We start from the raw sequence: 16,191 nt of genomic DNA, 5'->3' as shown, positions 1-16,191 counted from the left end.
CCCTTTAAAATATATATCTTTCCTCCTTTTCTTTCCTTATTGGGGGACCCACAAAACCTAACCCATATCAATATGAAAATTCAATTTCATCATAACACCCTGTAAACCCAGAAGGTAAATCTGAAAACTTGTTATCCACTGCATTATCGTCAAAATCCTCATCTGAAGAGTCCTCATATTCATATACGTCTAGAAATTTACACTCAACTATATTGGCATCACAAAATCTGCCAAAGTCTTCATTTTCGTTGACCCTCACTAGCCTTTGTGGAAAAGGAACCTTTAGTGAAGGTCTTGGGAAAGGTACTTCCTTTTTTCCATACTCCCTTTGAGCTTGTGGAGGAGGTCTAGCTTGCTTATCTAATGTTGGTGTCATCAACCATTGAGGAAACGGTACTTGTGGCCTTTGGGAACTTCTTAAAGTAATGGAACTGAGTTTTTGAGGTCTTCTATTGTTCTTCTCCTCAATCCTAAACAAATCTTTCTTCAGAAGTATTCATGATTCTTACCACTTCTCAACTTAATATCATTATCAGTTACACTAGATCTTATCTGTGTAGGAGGAAGGTCTTCCTTGAACCATTTTGAAACTATGCTATTAATCTTTTCCCCCAAATGTTTGAACTCCTCATTCTGTGACTTCTGAATTTCGACATTCTTGGGTGGTTGAACTGCATTTTGATTGACAGACTCTCTTGTATATATGGCTTGTACTTCTTGAATTTCTGAGGGAGATTCCATCCAACTTTTGCTCGACCATCCTTGGAGGTTCAATGCCACTTGATCAATTAATGTATAGGCTTCTTCTATACTCTTGTCCATAAAAGACCCTCCAGCTGATGAATCTAACAAACACTTATCTGAAAAAAAATTCCCCTATAGAATATGTGTAGAATCAGACATTTCTCTAAACCATGATGAGGGCACTGTCTTTGTAGACTTTTGAATCTATCCCATGCTTCAAATATTGATTCTCCATGTGGCTGAGCAAAATTCATGATGCAACTCCTCATGTAGATTGTTCTTCTTGGAGGGAAAAAGTGATTCAAAAATTGCTGCTCCAATTGTTCCCAACTTGTGATGCTTTAAGGACGGAGAGAATATAACCAACTCCTTGCTTTGTCCTTGATACTAAAAGGAAATGCCATCAACCAAACTGCATCTACTGATACTCCTTCACAATTCACCATATCATAAAGCTCTAGAAATGTCTCAAGGAGCAGATAAGGACTTTCTGATGCTTCTCCTCCAAATTTGTGACCTTATATCATGGAAATCAACTCTGGGTCTAGTTGGAAACTTTCTGCTTCAATATGAGGCTGCATAATAGGAGATAAAAATCTTGTAGAAATGGGTGCAGAGAAATCTCTTAAGGGCCTGCTTGACATGTTAGTGCTCATCGATATTAAAGAAAAAAAAATTGAGTAAAAACAGAGATGAAGAATTAATGATAAGAAGTAAAGTGCTATATGAAAAACAAGAAACAAAATGCAGAATTTGAAGACAAGAAAGAAAATGCAGATTTTGTTTTTTTTTAATTATGAAAATGGAAAAAACCAAAGCTATTCACAAGTCTAGATTAACTAAATTACTAGTCTACTAATGTTAATGCAACAGTCTCCGGCAACGGCGCCAAAAACTTACAACCCTAGAACACAAAGAAAAGCATACTTACAACCCTAAAAGAAAAGGAAGAAGAGATGCTTGATGATTCCAATGTCTTGGGGTGACTCCTTGCTCCGGAGATGGACGGATCGTGAATAGACGGCGGTGGATGAAGCTCGACGGCATTCCCCGAGGGGAGGGATGAAGTCCCAAACCCAAGACCCAAAAATAGGTTTCTTGACCCTTTTATAAGCTAGGGTATGGGCGTCGTACGACCCGTGGTCTTCCTCACACGGCCGTGTGGAATCCACACGGCCTCACATGGCTTCCTCTCGGATTGAGTCACACGGTCGAGCAAGGTTGCACGGTCGTGGCCTTCTACTTCTCTGCCAAGGTCACACGGTCGTGCCATTCGGCACGGTCGTGCCATTCGGCACGGCCGTGCCATTCGGCACGGTCGTGCCATTCGGCACGGCCGTGCCATTCGCACGGCCAAGGCCCTCTCCATCTCTGGATTGCAAGCACGATCGTGCCATTTGGCCACACGGTCGTGTGGCCTTGCACGACCCAAGCTCCTGTGTGCACTTTTGCTCCATTTTCACTCCAAATAACGTCCTGTCAACAAGAAAACAAGCAAAGAGCAGATCTCCAAACAAATATAATGAAAGTATGATATTATAAAGAAATAGGGTGCAATAAACATAGAATATGCTATGAAATACAAGTAGATGTGCGTCCAAACATGCATAAATGATCATAAGATCTATGCACATCAGATACCATGGTTTTAAAAGAGATTTTAAAATTTAAATCTTTCCTTTTATAGATTTCTACAAAAGATTAAGTGAAAGGTTTGATATCTTTCCTTATTTGTAGTTAAAAGGAATATTTTAATTTTTGATAAAACTTTCCTTTTATGAAACCATCCTTATGATTTTTAAAAAAGTTTTAAAATTAAATCTTTCCTTTTATAGTTTCTACAAAAGATTAAGAAAATATTTGATATCTTCCATTATTTGTAGATTGAAACGAAGATTTTAATTTTTGATAAAACTTTCCTTTTATGAAACCATGTTCATGATTTTAAAAGTGAGTTTTAAAATTAAATTTTTCCTATTATAGTTTCTACAAAAGATTAAGAAAAGATTTGATATCTTTCCTTATTTGTAGATTGAGAGGAAGAAGATTTTAATTTTAAACATAACTTTCCTTTTTGGAAATCATCTACATGTTTTAATAGGGAGATTTTAATTTATAAAATTTTCTTTTATAACCAACCATGATGGGAAAAATTAATAGAGAAATTTTTATTTTAAAAATTTCCGGAAACAAATTAGGAAGTTTTAATTCTTGTGATTAAAACTTTCCTTGCTTGGAGAATTAAAGATGGCCAGCCACTTTAATATAAAAAAAGAAAATTTGTTTTTATCAATTAAATTTTTCTTTTCATGGCAAAGAAAATAAGGAAGTTTTTATTAAAACTTTCCTTATTTGCCAAGATCAAGGATTATAAAAGAGATGGAGGGGGTGTCTTCACAAAGTGAACTCTCTTTTATGCCTCTCCACTCTTCCTTGGTGTGGCCGACCCTCTTATTCTCCCTTTTCTTTTTTCTTTCTTCTCCTTGGCCAAACCTCATCATCTCTTGGAGCTTGGAAGGTGGTCGGATCTTGCTAGGAGAAAAAGGAGGAAAAGGAGCCTTTGTTTCTAACATCCCTTGGAGCTTGGTGGTGGTGGCCGATACTTGCTTGTTGGATCGAAAAGAATTTTGATATCTCCAAAATTGCATGATATTGTCCACTTTGGGTCTAAGCCCTCATGGTTTTGCTCTTGGGCTCTCCCCAAAAGGCCTCAAACCAATGGAGATATTTTTTCTCTTATAAACCCATGATCTTTCCCATGTGTTTCCAATATGGGACTATGTTTGCAACCTTGCAACCCCAACAATCCCCCCCCCTCAAACAAAGGACCATAGGCTTCCCACATCTGATCCTCGACCCACCAGGTCTTCTTGCCCCTCGATCCACCCGACCTACTAGGACTTCCTTGCCTAGTCGCAACTAGGACTTCCTGCCTGGTGTCTAGTCCTCTTGATCCAAACATAGGAGCCCCCACTTTCTTTGTTCGATGTCAATATTGTACCCACATGGCTCAATCAGACCATAGTTCTTGTGCACAATCGGTGGTTAAACCTTCTGGTTGTCCAGGCTCTGATACCAATTGTTGGATCGAAAAGAATTTAGATATCTCCACAATTGCATGATATTGTCCACTTTGGGCCTAAGCCCTCATGGTTTTGCTCTTGGGCTCTTCCCAAAAGGCCTCATGCCAATGGAGATATCTTTTCTCTTATAAACCCATGATCTTTCCCATGTCTTTCCAATATGGGACTATGTTTGCAACTTTGCAACCCCAACATTGCTATCTCTTGGAGAAATTTGCTTGGCCGAAACTTCGAATAAGGAAGAAGAAGGGCTTAGGTGGTTCTCGTCTTGGAAGATCGTCACCCACACGACGTCCGAGATAAGAAAAGGAATACAGTAGAAGATCAAGAGGTTGTTGCATACAAAGAAAGGTATAACTATTAATTATTTTTCGCATCATACTAATTTTTCTTTGTATTAATTCTAAATACAAGAGGCTAGAGATTCTAGATGTTCAGATTTGTTTGGAATTTTTGTTTCTTTTATTTTTTGATCTTGTGATTCAATTGTTGGAACGTATACTAAAAGCCTAGCTTTTTGTATAAACATTTACTTACTAATAAGAATCATATTGGTCAAATATCGACATTTATAAGTTAAGTGTAGTTGTTCGATTAATTTATATTGTAGATAACATGGTGTGTGCAACACACAGAAGATCATGTTATCAATTCCTTATAAATTATAAATAGTAGATCACGACTAAGATGGAAATGAACAAACCATTATAATAGTCATAGTGTAATTAGGTATTAGATTATCTTGACTGATAAATTACACTAGTACACTCTGAGTATATTGAGCAAGACCATTTAAGGTAAGTTCATTTTATACTGACTTAATAAGAAAACAAGACCTTAGTTATTATGGAAGTGTGTGCTCTTAATCCTAATATAATAACAAACACATATATTTAGTATTTATTTCTTTGACTTATCAAAGGGTGAGATTTAGCTTGATAAATCAATATGCCCGATAAGTTGGGAAATGATATTACTTATAGTGTGTGTTGTTGATTATAGAAGGAAACTGTGTCCTAGTAATCTAGGTTGATAATGTCCCCAAAAGGAGCTCATAAGGATTGTCATGTTAAAATCTGCAGGTGGACTTTGTCCTACACGACAATAAGGTTGAGTGGTACTACTCTTGGACTAAGATATTAATTAAAGTGAGTTGTCAGTTACTCAATTAATTAGTGGACATCCGACATCTTAAACACAGGGATATTAACACACTCATGATAAGAAGGAGCCCAAAATGTTATTTGGGATTGGTGCGGTGGTTCAATAATAATTCTTTACTGGAATGAATTATTATTGATGAAATTAAGTTGGGTGTTCGGGGCGAACACGGGAAGCTTAATTTCATCGGGAGACCAAAACCAATTCCTCCTCTCGGTCCCTATCGTAGCCTCTTATTAATAAAGTATTATATCCACCTATACCTATCTTTTTACCCATCCTAAGGTGGCCGACCAAGCAAGCTTGGAACCCAAGCTTGGGTCGGCCAAGCAAATAGGATAAACCAAGTTGTGTGGTCAACCCTAGCTTGAATCCAAGTTTGGTGTGGCCGGCCACATTAAATTAAAAAGTATTTTATTTTTTAAATCTTTCTTATGTGGATACCATGGTTTTAAAAGAGAGTTTAAAATTTAAATCTTTCCTTTTATAGATTTCTACAAAAGATTAAGTGAAAGATATCTTTCTTTATTTGTAGTTAAATGGAAGATTTAAATTTTTAATAAAACTTTTCTTTTATGAAACCAACCTCATGATTTTAAAAGAGATTTCTAAAATTAAATCTTTCCTTTTATAGTTTCTACAAACGATTAAGAAAAGATTTGATATCTTTCCTTATTTGTATATTGAAAGAAAGATTTTAATTTTTGATAAAACTTTCCTTTTATGAAACTATATTCATGATATTAAAAGAAAGTTTTAAAATTAAATTTTTTCTATTATAGTTTCTACAAAAGATTAAGAAAAGATTTGATATTTTTCCTTATTTGTAGATTGAGAGGAAGATTTTTATTTTAAAGATAACTTTCCTTTTTGGAAATCATCCACATATTTTAATAGAGAGATTTTAATTTATAAAATTTCCTTTTATAACCAACCATGAAGGGAAAAATTAATAGAGAAATTTTTATTTTAAAAATTTTTGGAAACAAATTAAGAAGTTTTATTTCTTGTGATTAAAACTTTTCTTGCTTGGAGAATTAGAGGTGACCGGCCACATTAAAAAAAGAAAAGGAAATTGGTTTTTATTAATGAAATTTTTCTTTTCATGGCAAAGAAAATAAGGAAGTTTTTATTAAAACTTTCCTTATTTGTCAATCCCAAGGATTATAAAAGAGAGGGAGGAGGTGTCTTCACAAAAGGAACTCTCTTCTATTCCTCTCCACTCTTCCTTGGTGTGGCCGACCATTCTCCCTTTTCTTTTTTCTTTCTTCTCCTTGGCCGAATCTCATCATCTCTTGGAGCTTGGAAGGTGGCCGGATCTTGCTAGGAGAAGAAGGTGGAAAAGGAGGCTTTGTTTCTAGCATCCCTAGGAGCTTGGTGGTGGTTGCCGGAACTTGCTATCTCTTGGAGAAATTTGCTTGGCCGAAACATGGAAGAAGGAAGAAGAAGGGCTTGGGTGGTTCTCATCTTGGAAGATCGTCGCCCACATGACGTCCGAGATAAGAAGACGAATACGGTAGAAGATCAAGAGGTTGTTGCATACAAAGAAAGGTATAACTAATAATTATTTTCCGCATCATACTAGTTTTTCTTTGTATGAATTCCAAACATAAGAGGCTAGAGATTCTAGATGTTCAGATTTGTTTCAAATTTGTGTTTCTTTTATTTTTCGATCTTGTGATTCGATTATTCTTTTTAGTTAAACTTAGAGTTATATAAGGAAATTAAATATTGAATTTCGTTAAAAGGCTTTGTCGAATGTTTCCATACCCAAGAAGGCCATGTGCCTCGCCATGTTTGACCTGGGAGCTGATTTCCGAAATAAATATTTAATTGAATTTGTAACATAGGTGGATTTGGATCTATAATGGTAAGTATCGTTTGTGATCCAAGTCTAAACCTTTAAGAACAGATAAGTTAAAATTGGAATCAATAATGTTAAGTTCCGTTTGTGATTCCGAATTTAATTTCTAAAGAACACAATAGGTTGTTAGGAAAGGTTCAGGGCTTGTACAAAATTTTTATACAGGGGAACCGGTACGATATTCCTAGGACCTACTAACACAATTGAGGTAGCATGTTTTTATACTGACTATAAAAAAGAACAATACCTCCGTTATTATGGAAGTGTGTACTCTTAATTATGATATAATAACAAGCACATATACTTAGTATTTATTTTTTTGATTTATCAAAGGGTGTGATTTAGTTCGTTAAATCAATAGGCCCGATAAGTTGGGAAATGATATTATTTATATGGTGTGTTGTTGATTATAGAATGAAACTGTGTCCTAGTAATCTAGGTTGATGATGTTCATACGATTCCGCAAGTGCACAGATTCGTCGTCAGTAAAAAAAATATCGATCCCATAGGGACAGGTTATAAGCACTAGCAATTGTTCACTAAGGGTTAGCTAGACTACCAATAGTTGTGAATAATCTAGGGAAGAAAGGTCAAGGAGAAAAGTCGAGAGCTGGTGAGTCGAGGTGTTCTCTTGGTTTTGAGGAGCTCTAGGAGGTCGATTTCGTTGTGGTGGTATTGATGTGTCACGCCACATGCTACACTCGTTGTCCTTTAACATGCAATTACCGAAAGCTAAAGCGGCTATTCTTAAGTACTAGAGTAAAGAAGGACCCTAAGAAGTCCTGTCATGGTTTACCCCTGTCACTAGGGCACCTCGGTAAATCTTGAGGACACGACTCTAACTGGTAAGTTAAGAATAGTGGTTAAGACTTAGGTTTGGTCTCTCGCTTCCTTGAGGAGAATTTGCCTCTCCTTTTAAAGAAGTGTCCTAGACGCCCGTGAACGGGTTACCCCTATCACTAGGGCCCCTCGGGTGTACGATCTAGGAATAATTCCTCTACGAGGTTAACAAGCTCTACACAATCAAGCAACATGTAATTGAGACAAAGCATAAAAGATCATCCAACGTGTGTAAGTATAATACGAGTTTTACATCAAACCGAAGCACAACTACTCCCTAATCCTAGAACAAAGGATCTACTCCATAAGTGTCAGATAAATACCCAAAGACATAAAGTAGATAGACATACAATCTTCAGACACAGAGAAAGAAGGAAAGAATATGCTTATCCTATATCGACGAGTGGCCTTCGGGTCAAATCCTCTGCGTCTGGAGTCGATGTGGTGGTGGAAGATCGCTGGACGGACGTCCAAGATGGCGTGGGATGGCTCCAAGATGATTCTCTAACTGACAGCTCGCTTCCTCGCCCTCCCCCCTCAAGAAAAAGGGTTAAACCCCTTATATTGACTAGGGTTTGGCTGCGCCGACACGACCATGCCCAGATGGCATGGTCGTGTTCATTTCCTCCTCTGATGGCGCTGCACGACCATGCCAATTGGCACGGCCGTGTGGTGTCAGGACTCGGTACCTGCCGCACGACCGTGCAAGGATGCACGGCCGGACACTTCCTGGTATTGGTCTCGGGATGGCATGACTGTGCAGGGTTGCACAGCCGTGTGTTGAACTGCCTCCCTTTCTGTCTGGTCACATGGTCGTGCCAAGAGTGCACGACCGTGTTCTTCGTCTTGTTCTGGTGCATTGATAATCATCGTTTTCGCTCCGAAAGTTGTCCCTGTCAACACAAAATCAAACAAAGAGCAAATATCTAGACAAAGAGCAAATATCTAAACAAAGAGCAAATATCTGAACAAAAGGGTATATATACTGAATACAAGAAGAAAGAGGCAATCATACAACGAATATATATGCATAAAGTACGTGAATGTGCACTAAAACATGCGTAAATGATCATAATATTTGCGCACATCACACCCCCAAACTTGATCCTTTGCTTGTCCTCAAGCAAAATGATACAAACTATGTTTCCTGAGTTCTTGCAGTGTTTCATAATCCCTGGTGCATTTTCCTAACTCTATCAACTAGTTTATTGATAAGCATGACTGTGGAGCAACCTAAGTATTGCCTAAGCATAAGTCCTTTGTGCTCGGTGTAGTAAGTAGCTCAAACTCTTCAAGTTTCAATTCTTTATCCTAGTTATGTTGTCATACAAATTGAGTTCCTAATGATCCCGGTGATAGGCATTTACCTGCCGCACACTTAGTTTGTTTTCCTTAATTTACACAAGGTCTCAAAGGGTACTTCTCGGAGTCAAGAGAAACATAACATTCATTTCCCCAGTAACCTAACTCGGTCTCAAAGGGGTGAATGGTTAGTTTTCACTCATGACAACTATTTTTTTATCCCTTATTTCACTTTTTTTTTCTTTTTCGGTGCTATAGATGTCACGCCCCGGAGGAGTCCCTGCCAGACAAAAATCCGGCAGCATCTCCCCTGTACGGGTGACAATCTGAAGCATTACTACATACAAAATATACATCTATATAACCATTAGCACACACGGCTGGAACATACATAAAATAGAAATAACATAACCACGCAGTTAATATTTAGCCCACACAGCTGTATCAAAAACACAGGGGAAAACGAAGAAAAAACCCACAATCTGCAACCAAAATTTACTAGCCAATTAGGTTTACACAACCACAAGAGCACGAAAGCAAAACACCATGAATTAAACTCCAAACACAGACCAATTCATACAATACCAAAATCGTTGTATACTAAAATTACAAGTAAAGCGGAAATAAAACTGATATAACGCAGGACCCCACGACTGGCAGCCGACATCTCTCCAATCATCCATGAATCGTCTACTGCTACCTGGAGAAAGAAAACCATTTTATGGAGTGGTGAGTATTGGAACTCAACGGGTAAAGAAAGATAGTGCATGAACATAACATACAACTAGCAAGTGAGCAAAGAGTATACAGTCTCATAAAGGAAATAGCAGATACTAAAACAAAATCAAAATAAATGTTCATACCTGAAACCATATCCTAGACTAGTAATAGAAGGTCAGAAGTAGTACTAACCTGCTACAGTACTGCTCATAACTACAGAGGAAATATGTAAGATATATATAATCTTCCAATAAGTAAACTAAGGACTAAACACCTAGAATGAGGGCATATCTCGACATAAGCAAGTATAAAAACATAAGTGAGCAATAGCCACATAACCTAATACCAGCAGCAGAAGCAAGCAACAGCAGCAGATATAAACAACAGCAGCCAAAGCAACAACAACATCAGCGGATATAATGATAACAGCGTATGCACGGATGGTCACCCCGCCCACCTCTCTGCACCATGACCCCTATATGGTCGAGAGGCCGGATCGATGAAAACTGTACCACCCAAAGGCCGCCACTACTCTCGAGTGACCGGATGGACAGGTGCTGAGTAGCTAACTGGCTACACAGTGAAGGGGGTCCCTGCTGCTCGCAACTCCAGCTACCACTACCCACGGGTGGCCGTGTGCGGCACGACAGGACAAGTGGCATCAACTCCAGCTACCACTCTCTTGAGTGGCCGAGGATGCGGCCCTGGTCAATGACTCTCTCGATCGCAAGGGAGAATTGGTCGTTAACATGCATGCCATGATATGATACACCAAATGCAATAGTCATCATACAGATATAAGCAGAACATTAGGTATGCTATATGAAGCCAGCATGCTCAATATTGTACATAAATAAACAACAGTCAAAGCATACAAACATGGTATCTAATATCTGCTACTTATCATGGACAACAGTAAGAGACTGTATAGATATGGAAACGGATATCTCAAAGATCACGTGGAAGTATCAAGTGCAGGAAAAATAACAGTGGAGTCAAGGTAAAACAGTCCTTATCCAAAATAGTTCATGCACCAAGGTCAAAGTACTAAAAGAAACAAAGCAAGAAGTATCCTCCTTTATCTACCGATCGTGATAAATAATCTCACGTCGATACGCTCATCTAAAATCAACATCCTGCAAATAATATGATATATGGTTTAGCTATTTACATATACAACAACTGGCTAAACCCCAAAACCCAATCCTAATTTGATTAGGTAACTATAAATTGAATAAGATCCTAGATTAACCACATAAATCAGAATTAAATTGGTTTAACCCTAATATTCCATAAAAAATTATATTAGGTTCAAACATGATTTACCTTTAAATCCTCATACCCATAGTCTCCAATCCAAAATCCCTAATCTAGTATCAACATGGATTCAACAATACATGCTAATATATCTAAACAAGAACAAAAACCCTACAATTCATAGAACCTAATTGCGTAACATACTAATGAATCCAACAGAAATAACTCATTGGAACATCACTTACCTTGAGGTTTGGCAGCAATTCAACAGCTCACCTCCCAACAATCCATTGTCCGAAAGCTACAAAAACATCACAACCAATTTCTTCCAAGAATAAATCTAGAATCCAATCATACAGAAAAGGATTTGCTGAAACCCTAATGCACAGTACAAAACTAACCTCATTAACCCTTTACCTCCTCACCCGTGACCTCCCATGACCTCCACAGCTTCAAGAATTGAAGTGGCAGTGATCGACAACAGGGATATCCACCAATACTTTGATCTGATGCCTTCCTCTATGTCAGAAATCTCAATGCTACGGTAGTGCCGAGCTAGGGTAGAGGCAAAGGTAGCTCGGCGTTGGCTATTAAGGCTCGTAGCTGTCGGCAGTCTAGGGCAGAGACGGGAGAGAAACGCTCGGCACTGCTTGGCTAGCTCTTGTCATGACCGGAGGTGGCAGTGGATCGGGCGGCCTGTGATAGGGCAGAGGGAAGGCCAGAATTGGGTCTTGCGACGTCTGTGATGGCACGAGGAAGCTCGGAGAGGGACCACTTCTCGCTCGTGACCGAAGAGGGTGGATCAGCGTCGATGATGAGAGGGTCATCAGCGTCGATCGTACGGAAGAGAGGGAGAAAGAGGAGTCGGCGCGGGAGGGAGAGGGATTCGGCGAAGGAGGCGGCGTCGCGAGAGGGCTCGGGGAGAAGGAATCTGGAATTAGGAGGTGAGGGTTTAGGCTTTAATGTTTATAACTTAGGTTTGGATAATGCAACTATACGTTAATTAAATTAATCAACTCCCACCTTTGGGTATTCCAAACAGACCTTTTACAAAGCCTATAATTTTATCCCCTCAAAATACGCCATTGAAGTTCCGAACATCCTGGGTGGATATTCATAGTTTCAAAAATACCTAGATAGATAAGCATGATCCCTAGCTTAGGGCAAAACCAAGGTTTACATCTCACTAAAGAACTATAAGGTGACTTGTATGTGTTTTAGTGCACATTAGATACAAGTGAGATGTTAGGATAATGAACAAAACTCAAGGTGTTGATTTAGTGCATTCTTTTGAGTTTTAGGTTCATCAAAACACATAGTTATGTGTTTTCCAATCATTGGGAAAGCTAATATACAAGTCATGTGCATTGAGCCCAAATAACATGGTTGTATATTGGTTTTGAAAATGATTTTAAATATATTTTGGAAAACCTTGATGAAGGCTATCTTTTGATAGTAATCATCATTGAATACTTAAACACAAACTTAAAGAAAACACTAAAGTTTTTACAAGTTTCCAAATTTGTGTCAATTTTTGAAAATAGGAAGTATTTTCGTAGAAAACTATTTTTCCATGATAATATATACCCTAAATAATGTCTACAATGATTTTCATGATTTTTAGAATTCTGTAGAATTTTCTAGGGGTTTCTGAAGTTGACTGAAATAAAATTTCAACAACTTCAGACCTTCAATCGATCACCCGATCGATTAAAGGGTCTCAATCAATCGGGCGATCGATTGAGAGTGAGCTTCTCATGAACAGTAGCTCACTGGATTGATCCACCGATCGATCCACACTAGCTGAATCGATCAGTGGATCGATTCAAGCAGGTTCAATCGATTGGGACCCAACTCCAATCGATTGGGATGCTGATTTTGGCTGGGAAAGCTTATTTTCAGCATTCTAAACCATTTTTAGTCTATATAACCACTTCTTACCCCTCAAAACACATTTTTATATATTTAGGGGGAGTTTTCATGATGAAAACAAGGATGGATTGGTTAAGGAAGACTAAGTAGAGGTTTAGGTTGAGGTTTGGTTTCTATATTGAATTTATGAAACTCAAAACTTCTAAATTTGGGTTTCCTATATGTTTAGGGATTCCAAGTCATTGTTGGTGCAATGACAGAAGTTACGTGCATGTCTTTAGGGGGAGTTACTATTTAAGAACATGAAAATTTATTTTTCATACACCTTAGAAGGTGGTTAAACTTCTTTCGTGAAAATGCTCAAGGTTGGGCATTTGAATACAATGGAGAGTGGATATCTTCATTGTTCACGCGGTATATGCTCACGGATGAGCATTTGATAAAAATGAAGGGTATGAGACTTTCATTTGAATCGTGTGTGAATATACCATGTGGTATATGCTCAAAGATGAGCGTTCAGAATAATGAAGGGTATGGGACCTTCGTTATCATGTTGAACACAACAAGTGAAGTTGTGAACAACGGTGAGTGACTCTTCTGGGGAGAGTATTTGATGTGTGCCAATAGGGGGAGAATGTGTGGTTTAAGTTAGGCCTTCATTACCTATAGAGGGAGTTTGCCCTCTAAGAAAGGGGGAGAATGAAGGAAACCCTCATTCACACATTGGCATGAAGGAAGTTGATGCTATGGGATTAGCCTAACTTAAAGGTATTGTCAAATATCAAAAAAGGGGAGATTGTTGATGCAATATCCCTAGGTCAAGGTTGACCTGGTTGACTAAGCTTGAGTTGGCTTAAGCTTGAGTCTTGATGTTTGGGTTTCAATGTTTGACAATACATTGAGACAATACATAAAGATTATAGGTGCAATTGTTTATGTGGGAAGATTGTGAAGGAGAGTCAAGTAGGTCAAGGTTGCCTGGAAAGTCTTGGTGAGTGAAGCCAGGTGAGAAAGTCCTAACTAGGAGGTTAGGAAGAGATGGAAAGTCCTGGTGAGTGAAGGCAGGTGAAAGAAAAGTCCTAGTGAGTGAAACTAGGCAGAAGGAAAGTCCTTGTGAGTGAAGCCAGATAGATGAGAAGTCCTAGTGAGTGAAGCTAGGCAGAAGGAAAATCCTAGTGAGTGAAGCTAGGCAGAAGGAAAGTCCTGGTGAGTGAAGCCAGGCAGATGAGAAATCCTAGTGAGTGAAGCTAGGCAGAAGGAAAGTCCTAGTGAGTGAAGCTAGGCAGAAGGAAAGTCCTGGTGAGTGAAGCCAGGCAGATGAGAAGTCTTAGTGAGTGAAGCTAGGTAGAAGGAAAGTCCTAGTGAGTGAAGCTAGGCAGAAGGAAAGTCTTGGTGAGTGAAGACAGGAAGATGAGAAGTCCTAGTGAGTGAAACTAGGCAGAAGGAAAGTCCTGGTAAGTAAAGCCAGGCAGATGAGAAATCCTAATTAGTAGAGCTAGGCAGAAGGAAAGTCCTAGTAAGTGAAGCTAGGCAGAAGGGTAGTCCTGGTGAGTGAAGCCAGGCACGGGAAATCCAGATGGATCAAGGTTGATCGGACACCTGGTGGAATTAAGTCCAAGTGGTCAAAGGGATTGACCGGACACTTGGCACGAGGAGAAAAGTCCAAGTGGGTCAAAGGGATTGACCGGACACTTGGTGAGGGAGTCCTAGCAGGTCAAGGGTGACCGGATGCTAGGCATGATGTACCAACATGTCACGATTGACCGGATGTTAGTTTAGGAGACTTTGGACTTGGTTTTGGGCAACAAATCATGAGCAGGATCGATCAACCGATCGATTGGCTCATGTCCAATCGATCAGCTGATCGACTGGGTGAGTCCCCACAACAATCCTCCTCCCAATCGATCAGTGGATCGATTGGGAGAATCTCGCAATCACACAGAGTAGCTTTGGATCGATCTGCCAATCGATTCAGAGCCTCCAATTGATTAGCCGATCGATTGGGAGTTGTAATTTCACGCGATAAGCCCTGGATCGATCGCCCGATCGATCTAGGCAATTGCTGAGAGCACAGAGGCACTTTAGATCAATCGGCCGATCGATCCAAAGCCTCCCCAATTGATTGGGAGCAATCCAATAGATTGGGGTTCGACCGTTGGTGTAGATAAAGACGTTGGCGACCGTTTTTCTCAGCACTTCTTCGATTCCACTCCATGTGCGACACAGGCGATTTCTCCACAGCTTTCTTCTCCACTCTCACGCCAATTCTTGAAGGATCTTGGAGGCACGTCCAAGTCAAGAGGCGAGTTACAACAATAAGAAGAAGCTAGGGTTAGGGTTTCTTGTGTAAATCTTGTAAGCTTTTCCCTTGTATTTGCTTCTCTTTATTTCTTGTTGTATTGAGAGTGTTGTAAGGCTTCTCCGCCTTCTGTAGTTACCGTAAAGGTGTGATTTCATAGTGGTGGGTGCTTGAGTGTGTGGATCCTTGGATTAGTCACCTCTTCTTGAGGTGGATACCAAGTAAATCCCTTGTGTTAGCATTGGGTGTTTGTTTTCTTGTATTTCCGCTGCACATCATCGAAGAAACAAGCAACGACGAGTACGAGATCGAGCTGAGCTATTCACCCCCGCCCCCCTCTAGCTACATTTTTGTTCCCAACATTTGTAATTCATATAAAGAAAAACTAGTATGATGCGGAAAATAATTACTAGTTATACCTTTCTTTGTAAGCAACAACCTCTTGATCTTCTACCGTATTCCTCTTCTTATCTCGGGCATTGTGTGAGCAATGATCTACCGAGATGGAACCACCCAAACCCTTCTTCTTCCTCCTTGCAAGTTTCGGCCAAGCACTCCTCCTTGAGATGAAGAGTTTCGGCCACCACCACCAAGCTCCAAGGGATGCTAGAAACAAATCCTCCTTTCTCTCTTTCTTCTCCAAGCTAGAATCGGCCACCAACAAGAGCTCCAAGAGAGGGATGAAACCAACCACTAAAGAATAAGAGAAGAGGAGAAGAGCAAGGTCTAGGGTCGGCCACCACCAAGGAAGAGAGGGAGGAAAATAAAATAGAGTTGTTACCCATGAAGGCATCCCTACCACCTCTTTTATAATCCTTGGTCTTGGCAAATAAGGAAAATTTAAATAAAAAGTTCCTTATTTTCTTTGCCATGAAAAGAAAAATATAATTAATTAAAATAAATTTCGTTTTCTTAAATCCACATGGCTAGCCACCTCATAGCTCCAAGCAAGGAAAGTTTTAACACAAGAATCCTAATTTGTTTCCGAAAATAAAAATTTCTCTAATAATTTTTCCCTTCATGGTTGGTTATAAAAGGAAATTTTATAA

At 39.2% G+C, this 16,191-nt stretch overlaps 1 non-coding gene across 1 annotated transcript; it reads left to right on the top strand.

The window, feature by feature from the left end:
• Positions 1 to 909: 909 nt before the first annotated feature.
• LOC121973947 lies at positions 910 to 1,015 on the top strand. Its single transcript, XR_006109850.1, has one exon. It is a non-coding gene; the product is annotated as a small nucleolar RNA R71 (small nucleolar RNA).
• Positions 1,016 to 16,191: the final 15,176 nt, after the last annotated feature.

This window comes from Zingiber officinale, chromosome 4A (assembly GCF_018446385.1).
Source record: "Zingiber officinale cultivar Zhangliang chromosome 4A, Zo_v1.1, whole genome shotgun sequence".
NCBI classification, from domain to species: Eukaryota; Viridiplantae; Streptophyta; class Magnoliopsida; order Zingiberales; family Zingiberaceae; genus Zingiber; species Zingiber officinale.
This window is presented reverse-complemented; position numbering and strand designations above follow the sequence as displayed.